The sequence below is a fragment of the Pelobates fuscus genome, chromosome 4 (genome assembly GCF_036172605.1).
Source record: "Pelobates fuscus isolate aPelFus1 chromosome 4, aPelFus1.pri, whole genome shotgun sequence".
In the NCBI taxonomy this organism is placed as follows: Eukaryota; Metazoa; Chordata; class Amphibia; order Anura; family Pelobatidae; genus Pelobates; species Pelobates fuscus.
The window spans coordinates 146,403,692-146,415,938 of NC_086320.1; the positions used below are offsets into that span (position 1 = coordinate 146,403,692).

The 12,247-nt window shown below is 48.3% G+C and overlaps 1 protein-coding gene across 2 annotated transcripts in view; it reads right to left on the bottom strand.

Moving 5' to 3' along the window:
• The window catches only part of SLC66A2 (solute carrier family 66 member 2), a 105,916-nt gene that overhangs the window by 15,373 nt on the left and 78,296 nt on the right, over positions 1–12,247 (bottom strand). The window lies entirely within an intron of this gene.

Below are 12,247 nucleotides of genomic sequence, written 5' to 3' on the forward strand. Positions count from 1 at the left end.
ATTCTCTGTGTTATAGTTCTATAGCACCTGGGGGTCTACTGATTCACCATCCCTAGCCTAGAGATTTAAGCAGTGCAAGTTCAGGAAAAGTCAAACTACTGCTTAGGGCCCAGGCAGGGTCACAGTGGGGACTGGAGCTCTGGCTCTGTATGTGAGGGGGGGGGGGAGGGGCGGGGGGTTCTCTCTTCTTGGCCCTTTGCTTATTCCCTACCTCAAGGGAGTTTCTTGATCTGCAACTCTATCGAGTGCAGATCACTTTAAGAGCTCCCTTGCGGTTCCTATGGCACTTCTCAATAACTCACTGACTGAGTGCTGGGACCCTGCAAAAGCAGGAGGGGGCACGTTAAATTTTTTCCCAACAGACTCAGACCAGTCCACACAAACAATACTCTACCACCACACACAAGAGTCACAGAAACAGAGCCCAGGGCTTTAGGAGATGGCCCTAAACTGACAAATAAGTTTGTTTTCCTGGCACTATTGTGGTCCTTTAAAGTGATTATTAATACATTGCTTTCATATTCATTGGTGCCATTATAGACTGAATATTTAAAAAGGGAGGATTAAAACAGTTTGATTGCTGACTAAAGGACACTAACATGGGACTCCTGGCGTGATTACTATAGCATACTGTTAGTGGTTATGGAGCTTAGAAAGCACCTTCAAAAATAAAAATAAAAAATGCTAAAAAAAATTCCAGGGAGAAAACCCCCCCAAAACATCCTTTATATATTTTATGTGCATACAGAATCTTATAAATAGGAGAGAAATGTTAATTTTTTGGACCTATGAAATATTAAAATGAATATATGTTCCCTCACAAACAGTATGCACTGTACTGTTAAAATACTATATTATACGGCTCTTCAGAAGAGCATACTAGATTTTTTTTGCACACATTGCTTAGCATGCAATACATTCTGGAAGAATAGCAAAGTCTATCTGTATTTTTATTATGTGATGTTTCCATGATAAACAATGGACCAAAAAGACCTCTCAATGAATCTAAGAATTGTATGTTTTATGTAATTATCTAACTATAGCGCAGAGGTCTATGAAAGGTCCCATAAGGCTATAGGACCCTCTGTAGACCTAATATAGTGACAGCTACGGAAATTGATAAAGTTATGTTTTGGTCAACATCAGGCTTGTCTTATTACATATTTTGATTGTGTAGTCTATGAGTATTTCATAAACAATGTTTATCTACATACATTGGAGAGCTGCCTTAAACTTAAATGAAAGAACAAAAATAACGGTAGTATTCTTTTAATGAAACTGGAAGAATGGAATGATAAAATCTTCCTCAAACATACGCAAGAATATCGAGTTTAACATTACCTAACCTTCCTAGTCCTTACAACCTATACCGGCCATCAAAGTTTGGATGGATCAAGCAGAAAAACGTCCATCTGAGCAGCATACAATGTGTCAGGCCAAGCCTTGGGTGCCAGCACTACTTGAAAATGTGCAAATGAATTGCATCTGAAGACTCCTTGTACCATAACTACTAACATAATATAGTGGTTATACTGTTTAGTGTGTTCCTTTAAAGTGAACCCTTCATGACAGGTTTACTTTAATGGAATTGCCTTACAGCCACCGAATACATAATTTATCATAGAGCTAAATGATGCATTCAATATAAAATATTCAGATGATAACTTTACTTACCCTACAATACTTTATAGCAGGGCTGGGCAAACAGTATATCCCCAGATGTTGTAGAACTTGAACTGCCATGATGCTTTACACGCTTTCAAACTGGCAAAGTATCATGGAAGTTGGAGTTCTACAATACTTGGGGAGCTACAGTTCGCCCAGCCATAACTTAGGGCAAGGCTTGAAAAATTTGCTTGGGATCTAGGAGCCAGCTAAAAAAAGTTCGGAGTTATGTTTTTCAACGTCAAAAATAAAATTCTTACAGGGACACTATAGTCACCAGAAGCACTACAACTTAATGTAGTTGTTCTGAAGTCTATTTCCTGCCCCTGCATGCTTTTCAATATAAACACTGAGTTTTCAGACAAAAGGTAGTGCTTACATTGCTGCCTGGTGACACCTCTAGTGACAGTCACTCAGGTGGCCACTTGAGATGCTTCCTAGGTCAGTGCTTCACACTGTGCAGCAACTAAGTTAATATTCCCTATGGGGATGGATTGATTTAATGTACACTTTGAGGAGAAGTTGATTGGCACAGTGGCAGTTTGCCGCGCATGCGCAATAGTCTGCCAATGCTTTCCTATGGGGAAGCATTGGTATGGCTGAGATCAAGATTGATGACCTCAGCCAAGGAGGTGGGGCTAGTTGCGGCGTCACCAGCACGGTGTGGGGAAAAAGGTGAATAAAAACACATTTCCCATGTGATTGGAGGGGGGGGCTCATCATCTAAACCGACACACACACTCACTGACCGACACAGACACACACACACTCACTCACAAATAATACATTTTTTATTTTCATTTAAATCCACCCATCCTCCCTATCTTTGGAGAGCTGGAGTGGATAGGCTTTCCCTGGAGTCCAGTGGGGCTACTGTCATCTCCCTGCTCAGCTCCCTCTCGCATTCAGTGATGCGGGGCCGGAGTGACATCATATTCTGGCTCCTCGCATCACTGCAAAGTGTGCTAGGAAGCAGAACAGGGAGATTACAGCTCCCTCCCTCGCTGCTGCACTAAGTCAGTCGCCCGCCTCCCTCCCTCAGTCAGTTGCCCGCCTGCCTCAGCCCTCTGTGAGTCAACAGCACGTCTCTGCTCTCAGACAGCTGATCCCTTTGGGGGCTGAACAGGCTCACAAATCACAAGTGCCTGGGATGTGTCGAGACCTGCCTTATGGTATTGTAACACCCAGGTCTGGTACCGCCTGTGTTCTGCGACACTTGATGCAGACATGCTGGCTTTATTGTCCATTCGTTCTTATAGTCACAAGCTAGTGCTATAAGTATCAGCTAGGGAGTAACCATAGCAACCACAGTGCATTTACTGTGGTTGCTATGGTTACAGAGCAGGAGGACCACTAGTGGGAGTTCTCTCCTGCTCTCTGTATCAGTGAAGTCTTCAGGTATAGAGTTTTATACATTTGCTATTAATTCTGCCAGCACAATGTTCAGATTGATTTTAATGTACCTGGGGGGCATGGGGAGAGTCCTGAGGACATTCACTGAGCCACTGTTGCTCATAGCACCCATGAAAGAAAAAAGGCACCACACAACCAAGACTGTCACTGCCCATAATGCAATGAAAATACATCAGTTTATTTTAACTCTGTAAACTTTGATGTACCATGGCATATATTCAGTTTTCTATTAGGCCAGTACAGATAGAAATAAAACATAAATAATGCACAAAAATAGGCTTCCAACATTTGTTACAAATGGCAGTAGTTTGAAAAGCATAAGCATTTATATTCTGTATGCGTTGCCTGTATACGTGATAGTTAAAGAAACAAAAGCAATTTTTAACATACTCTTTTTATGCCATAAACCCATTTATACTTTGCAGAACTGAACTGTTTTTCTGTTTTTCTTTGATGAACATTTTTCACAGCTAGGGACCATATGCTAAAATGAAAACATCGGCAAAAGTGAACATATTTTCAACAACTGAAATTCCACATCAAGAGGACTTACACCAGCATTTGTTCAGGATCTGTTTTGGCATCCCGTAAGCGATTTGTTTTAGGTTTTTAGGACCTAGCAGAATTTTGTCTAATACAAACCAGGGAGCCCAAGCACTAAAATCGGGTTTCTGATTTTTAAAAGCGCTTTTGTGACCAGCTGCAATTCAACCCTTGCTCTACATTTGGGAACCACAATAACAATGCAGGACCTATGGCAAATATCAACATGGGTTACTTGTGACATCCTCAAAAAAAAAAAAATCTTCCCCTTGTCAAGCATCTAGGATGTTAAGCAAATCTGAATGCATTACAGCAGCCGATACAAAATTAAAATAGCTCTGCTTCATGAACACCACCATATTTTTTTTATATATAAAGTATCTCTGATAGCATGCACAAAAACTATGTATAGATTTGCTCCATTGCATTAAAATTCATATACAACTTCAAACCCATCAGTGTTAAAAGAGTTAAGAGAAATTGGCACTTTTATGAAGTTTCTAAGTTGCGATCTTGTCAGACAGCTGGGATGGTGATTTTCCGGACTGCTTTGGGCTTCAGTACAAAGTGGATGGCCAAGCTTCTCAAAAAGAAGCATTGCAAGTGAAGCATGATAAGTGACACACATGCGCATTGCCTCTCAATGCTTCTTTATGAGTATTGTAAAAAATATGTTCCTTGGTTCTCCAACAGTCTAGTTTCCAAAATGTACATTTGCATGGTTTCCTGGGTGTTAATACATTTTGTAACCACACTCTAATGCCTTTTTTTTTGCTACAAAAGACCAGAGATTCCTTCAGTGAGTGTGCTTAATCTCCCCTGAAAATGTTTGACAGTGGCAAAGGTCATAATGCCTTCAGAGAGATGATCAGTTGGAAATCAGCCTGCTGGTTGAGCAGCACTCGCTGTGCGATATCCCCATGGAAGTTCCAGGTGGCAAACTGAAGGGGATGAACCACGTAGTGAGGATAGAGCTTGATTCTTAGCCGGGGATTCGTTAACCCCTTTCTGTTACAAATATACAGTGTCTAATAAAATTGCATCAATTTGTACCAAACAAAGAGATAAGGCAGGGAGCATTTTTCCTTTTTAAGACTACATCTGCAACATTGCATAAATTTGAAGAAGAAGAAAAAAAAAAAAAGAAAAAAAAAGGTTTATTATATGACACTGAAATGACGATCGTTTAATGCAAAGTAAACGCATGCAAAAGTCTTATGCCTTTTACCCTTGCAATAACATTTATTCATGTGTGCTTTCCCTAATCATTTCCATACATGGTTATAATTTCCATAATTCTCATTGCACTTATTGCGGAATGATTTCTGGGTTTGTGTAAGCTGCACAGTCATTTTGCTGCTTGTTGCATTTGATGGACTAGCACCAAAGGCGTAGCGTGGGGGGTGCAGGGGGGGCCGGCCGCACCGGGCGCAACATCTGGGGGGCGCAGACTGGCCCACCGGGACACCGGTGCGCGGCCGCCTAGTGTGCACCAGCCCCGGCAGCAATTACAGGGTGACCGGCAGGAGGGGAAGCGCTCCCCTCCTGCCGGTCACATAATGTAGCATGGCCGAGCAGGCAGACCGGGTAGGGGAGCTTCTGATCCCCTACCCGGTGTAACAGGAAGCAGTAAGCGAGCCGAGAATGCTCCTCCCGCGAGCAGGCAGGTTGGAGCGTTGCCGTGCGTTATCATGGCAACGCTCCGACCTGCCTGCTGTTCTCGCGGGAGGAGAGCGAAGTCAGCCTGCAGCCAGAGGAGCTGCAGGCTGAACAGCACGCGACACCACTGGACCACCAGGGATTGAATTGAAGCTGTTCCCCCTCTCCCCTGGGCCCTGACCAAGGTAAGGGGGGAGGGGAGGGGAGTAATACAAAAGTTTTGTTTTTTTTAAATATAAATATATCAATGCTTTAACCCCCCCCCCATACACACACTACACTCCTCCCCCTCACCAACAGCACCCCCCCCACACACATAGAACCCCCCCACACACAGAACCCCTTCACGCACACAGAACCCCTCCACACATAAACAGAACCCCTTCGCACACAAAACCCCTCCACGCACACAAAAACCCCTCCACGCACACAAAAACCCCTCCACGCACACAAAAACCCCTCCACGCACACAAAAACCCCTCCACGCACACAAAAACCCCTCCACGCACACAAAACCCCTCCACACATAAACAGCACCCCGTCCACACATAAACAGCACCCCGTCCACACATAAACAGCACCCCGTCCACACATAAACAGCACCCCGTCCACACATAAACAGCACCCCGTCCACACATAAACAGCACCCCGTCCACACATAAACAGCACCCCGTCCACACATAAACAGCACCCCGTCCACACATAAACAGCACCCCGTCCACACATAAACAGCACCCCGTCCACACATAAACAGCACCCCGTCCACACATAAACAGCACCCCGTCCACACATAAACAGCACCCCGTCCACACATAAACAGCACCCCGTCCACACATAAACAGCACCCCGTCCACACATAAACAGCACCCCGTCCACACATAAACAGCACCCCGTCCACACATAAACAGCACCCCGTCCACACATAAACAGCACCCCGTCCACACATAAACAGCACCCCGTCCACACATAAACAGCACCCCGTCCACACATAAACAGCACCCCGTCCACACATAAACAGCACCCCGTCCACACATAAACTGCACCCCGTCCACACATAAACTGCACCCCGTCCACACATAAACTGCACCCCGTCCACACATAAACGGAACCCCGTCCACACATAAACGGAACCCCGTCCACACATAAACGGAACCCCGTCCACACATAAACGGAACCCCGTCCACACACACACACGGAACCCGTCCACACATAAACGGAACCCCGTCCACACATAAACGGAACCCCGTCCACACACACACACGGAACCCGTCCACACACACACACGGAACCCGTCCACACACACACACGGAACCCGTCCACACACACACACGGAACCCGTCCACACACACACACGGAACCCGTCCACACACACACACGGAACCCGTCCCCACACACACAAACGGAACCCGTCCCCACACACACACAAACGGAACCCGTCCCCACACACACAAACGGAACCCGTCCCCACACACACAAACTTACCCGTCCCCACACACACAAACGTACCCGTCCCCACACACACAAACGGAACCCGTCCCCACACACACAAACGGAACCCGTCCCCACACACACAAACGGAACCCGTCCCCACACACACAAACGGAACCCGTCCCCACACACACAAACGGAACCCGTCCACACACACACACACGGAACCCGTCCACACACACGGAACCCGTCCACACACACACACACGGAACCCGTCCACACACACACGGAACCCGTCCACACACACACGGAACCCGTCCACACACACACACACGGAACCCGTCCACACACACACACACACGGAACCCGTCCACACACACACACACACACGGAACCCGTCCACACACACACACACGGAACCCGTCCACACACACACACACGGAACCCGTCCACACACACACACACACACGGAACCCGTCCACACACACACACACACACGGAACCCGTCCACACACACACACACACACGGAACCCGTCCACACACACACACACACGGAACCCGTCCACACACACACACACACGGAACCCGTCCCCACACACACACACGGAACCCGTCCCCACACACACACACGGAACCCGTCCCCACACACACACACGGAACCCGTCCCCACACACACACACACACGGAACCCGTCCCCACACACACACACGGAACCCGTCCACACACACACACACACACACACACACACACACACGGAACCCGTCCCCACACACACACACGGAACCCGTCCACACACACACACACACGCGCGCGGAACCCGTCCACACACGCGCGCGCGCGCGCGCGGAACCCGTCCACACACGCGCGGAACCCGTCCACACACGCGCGGAACCCGTCCACACACGCGCGGAACCCGTCCACACACGCGCGGAACCCGTCCACACACGCGCGGAACCCGTCCACACACGCGCGGAACCCGTCCACACACGCGCGGAACCCGTCCACACACGCGCGGAACCCGTCCACACACGCGCGGAACCCGTCCACACACGCGCGGAACCCGTCCACACACGCGCGGAACCCGTCCACACACGCGCGGAACCCGTCCACACACACACACACACACACGGAACCCGTCCACACACACACACACACACACACGGAACCCGTCCACACACACACACACGGAACCCGTCCACACACACACACACACACACACGGAACCCGTCCCCACACACACACACGGAACCCGTCCCCACACACACACACGGAACCCGTCCCCACACACACACGGAACCCGTCCCCACACACACACACACACGCGCACGCGCGGAACCCGTCCACACACACGCGCGCGCGCGCGGAACCCGTCCGTCCACACACGCGCGCGGAACCCGTCCACACACGCGCGGAACCCGTCCACACACGCGCGGAACCCGTCCACACACGCGCGGAACCCGTCCACACACGCGCGGAACCCGTCCACACACGCGCGGAACCCGTCCACACACGCGCGGAACCCGTCCACACACACACACACACACACGGAACCCGTCCACACACACACACACACACACACGGAACCCGTCCACACACACACACACGGAACCCGTCCACACACACACACACGGAACCCGTCCACACACACACACACGGAACCCGTCCACACACACACACACGGAACCCGTCCACACACACACACACGGAACCCGTCCACACACACACACACACACGGAACCCGTCCACACACACACACACACACGGAACCCGTCCACACACACACACACACACACACACACGGAACCCGTCCACACACACACACACACACACACACACGGAACCCGTCCACACACACACACACACACACACGGAACCCGTCCACACACACACACACACACACACGGAACCCGTCCACACACACACACACACACACGGAACCCGTCCACACACACACACACACACACGGAACCCGTCCACACACACACACACACACACACGGAACCCGTCCACACACACACACACACACACGGAACCCGTCCACACACACACACACACACACGGAACCCGTCCACACACACACACACGGAACCCGTCCACACACACACACACGGAACCCGTCCCCACACACACACACGGAACCCGTCCCCACACACACACGGAACCCGTCCACACACACACACACACACACACGCGCGCGCGCGCGGAACCCGTCCCCACACGCGCGGAACCCGTCCCCACACGCGCGGAACCCGTCCACACACGCGCGGAACCCGTCCACACACGCGCGGAACCCGTCCACACACGCGCGGAACCCGTCCACACACGCGCGGAACCCGTCCACACACGCGCGGAACCCGTCCACACACGCGCGGAACCCGTCCACACACGCGCGGAACCCGTCCACACACGCGCGGAACCCGTCCACACACGCGCGGAACCCGTCCACACACGCGCGGAACCCGTCCACACACGCGCGGAACCCGTCCACACACGCGCGGAACCCGTCCACACACAAAGAACCCCCTCACGCACAAAGAACCCCCTCACGCACACAGAACCCCCTCACGCACACAGAACCCCCTCACGCACACAGAACCCCCTCACGCACACAGAACCCCCCCACGCACACAGAACCCCCCCCACGCACACAGAACCCCCCCCACGCACACAGAACCCCCCCCCCACGCACACAGAACCCCCCCCACGCACACAGAACCCCCCCACGCACACAGAACCCCCCCACACACAAACGGCACTCTCTCCACGCACAAACGGCACTCACTCCACGCACTATGATAAAATCCACGGGTTGGGGGGCGCAAATTACTTGCCTTGCCCCGGGTGCTGACAACCCACGCTACGCCACTGACTAGCACTATTTACGTATATATGCATTTGTTCTGGCCATAGTTATAGTGATCAATACATTCATCATTACTCAACAACATACAAATAGCCCATTTATGCTGCACTCCACAGCAGTGCATACACTCACATTTTACCCATCCTGCTATTCACCCTAGTTACAGGTCAATCTGACAACAGTCCATCTCCCAGCAAAAAAAAATATTTATTTTCACTATCCCACCCAGCCAACCCCCTCCTCTAGCCCGGCTTGTTTTCAGTTTGCTTTGTAGCTTGCCTCTCCAATTGCATGATATGTTCTCCATATCTCCTCCATCATTTCACATTCCAAAATTTTCAGAAAAAGTCATCTAAAGCTTCTCTTCAAATTCTCCTTGCTCACTTATGTCTCAGTTCACATCATAATGGTGCTGTAAATGCTAGAACGTGGTTCATGAACTGGGGCTTCTTTTTCTTCTGCACTGTCTGTCTACACTCCATCATCATTAATAAATTGGAATCATAATAGTTATCAGAATGGAGTGGTTTCTCCAAGCCTGGAGCTATTTTAGATAAACTACACACCAAACGGCACGGACTTAAATTTAATAAACACTGCCTGGAAGACATGCAGACATCCACATATTATTTGAGTCAGCACTTGTCACCTACATGGATAATTATTGAAGATTCGTGAGCATCTTGCTAAACTGTGTTAAAGTCTTCTGAAAAAATCCCAAGTACTTAAAAAAAAAAAAGGAAAAGGAAAAAAAAGGCTTATTTAGATGGCTATAAGCAGTGCCAAAAAATTAAGCTAATGGAAGCCGAGATGGAAGAATACAAACCAAATGTTGAAGATCTGTATTAAAAAAATATAAATAATAAAAAAAAGGGAGGGCAAGTAATTTGTCAACTACTTAAAGGAAATGTTTAGATTAAAGGCCAAAAACAAAAAAAACAAAAAAAAACACAAACACCCAGCTAAAACTGTCAGCAAAAAAAAAGAAAAGAAAAAAATATAAACATGCAAAATTATTCAGGCAAACTGAGACAGCTGATAAGCAAAGAATAGCTAAATCACTGGAGGCTCCAGAACATGTTTGAGGAGATTATGGAGATCTATAGAGAACGTGAAGGAGCAGTTCAATGCCTCAGTAAGGCATTGATCATCTATATCAGGGGTAGTCAATCTGGTATGGTTTGGGATTTCAGGTGGGCGGTGGTGGGTTCTGCAGAAAATGCCCGGGTGGGCATCGATGTCCGCGGGCAAAGGCCGGCATGGGAGATCATTTCATCTTGCTGTAAGTCCTCTCGTGCTGTTGAGGAGATCAAAGATCTCCCTCACCAACCCTCTGGCACTTAGTTCGAGCAGAGGGAGGGAAGGCTCTGTGTTCCTCCCGCGAGCAGGCTGGTCGGAGCATTGCCGCACATTACCATGGCATTGCTCCGATACAGTGCTGTGCTCGCTGGACAACAGGAGAGTCAGGCTGCAGCCAGAGGAGCTGCAGGCTAAAGCGAATATGCCACCACTGGACCACCAGGGCTTGCAGCATTAAGTCCCCCCTCCCTGGTAAAAGGTAAAAAGAAGCGAGGGGAGACGTTTAGATTTTCACATCTCACCCACGTACACACAGTATAGACCGTATCCACCCTTCACACACAAACACCCCTCACACACACACTGACTGCCCCCCTCACATGCGCTGCCCCTTCACACATGCACAGCACAGCACCCCTCACACACGCACTGCCCCCGTCACACACACACAGCCCCCCACCACACTGGACCTCTTACCCACGCTGCCCCCTCACAAACACAAACACTACACACACAGCTCCCTTCAGACACACACAGAAAAAAGTAGAATAATAAAAAAATAAAAAATAAAAGATTAATTTAAGTAATTTTTTTTTTTTATCCTACTTTCAAAAAATAAAATAATATTTGCACTTGAGCTATAAAATTAGTTACTGCGACACTGGTGGACGGTAAGGAACTGTTACCATAAACAAAGATACAAAAGTGACCGGTAGGTATTAAAAGGTGGACTACCCCTGGTGTAAATAGTTTAACTCTCGAACGCCAGGAATTTTGAATAAAATAAAAAAGATTTGTTGCCCTATTTTGTTTCTTATTATTGTCCTTGCCAAGTATTACTCATAATAGAATAACAAATCAGGAGACAGTTTTGTTATACACAAGATTATTACATACAAGCTGCACAGAATAGAAGAGGTCTTGGATTTTGATATCAGCATTATGCTTAGCAATATTTCAAAAGAAAGCGTGGTTGACTTAGCAATATTCTGAGTGCAGTGTTTTTTTCATAAGGTCATATTAAAGTCTGCAATGTAATCGTTTCACTAGGCAGCCTGGAATAAGGTGATATTACAGAAAAAAAAGTTATGTTAAAGTAAAGAAGAGACAAACAGATTTAAGGGGGGAGAAGGGTGGGCAAAAACACAACCGTGTGGGATCTTTGGTAAAAGATTGACTTACTAAGTAAATAAGCCAATACATAAATCAGGCATTTAGAAAAAGAAAGGTGAGACACTCAATTAAATCCAATAGGTACTATAGGTCATTGAACTATCGAAAAGAACGTTAAAAATATGTTGAAATATGGGGTAAAGGAGAAGTCTGGGAACTTTGCCCAATGGTACAACTGTGCCTATACCAATCCAATTACAGGG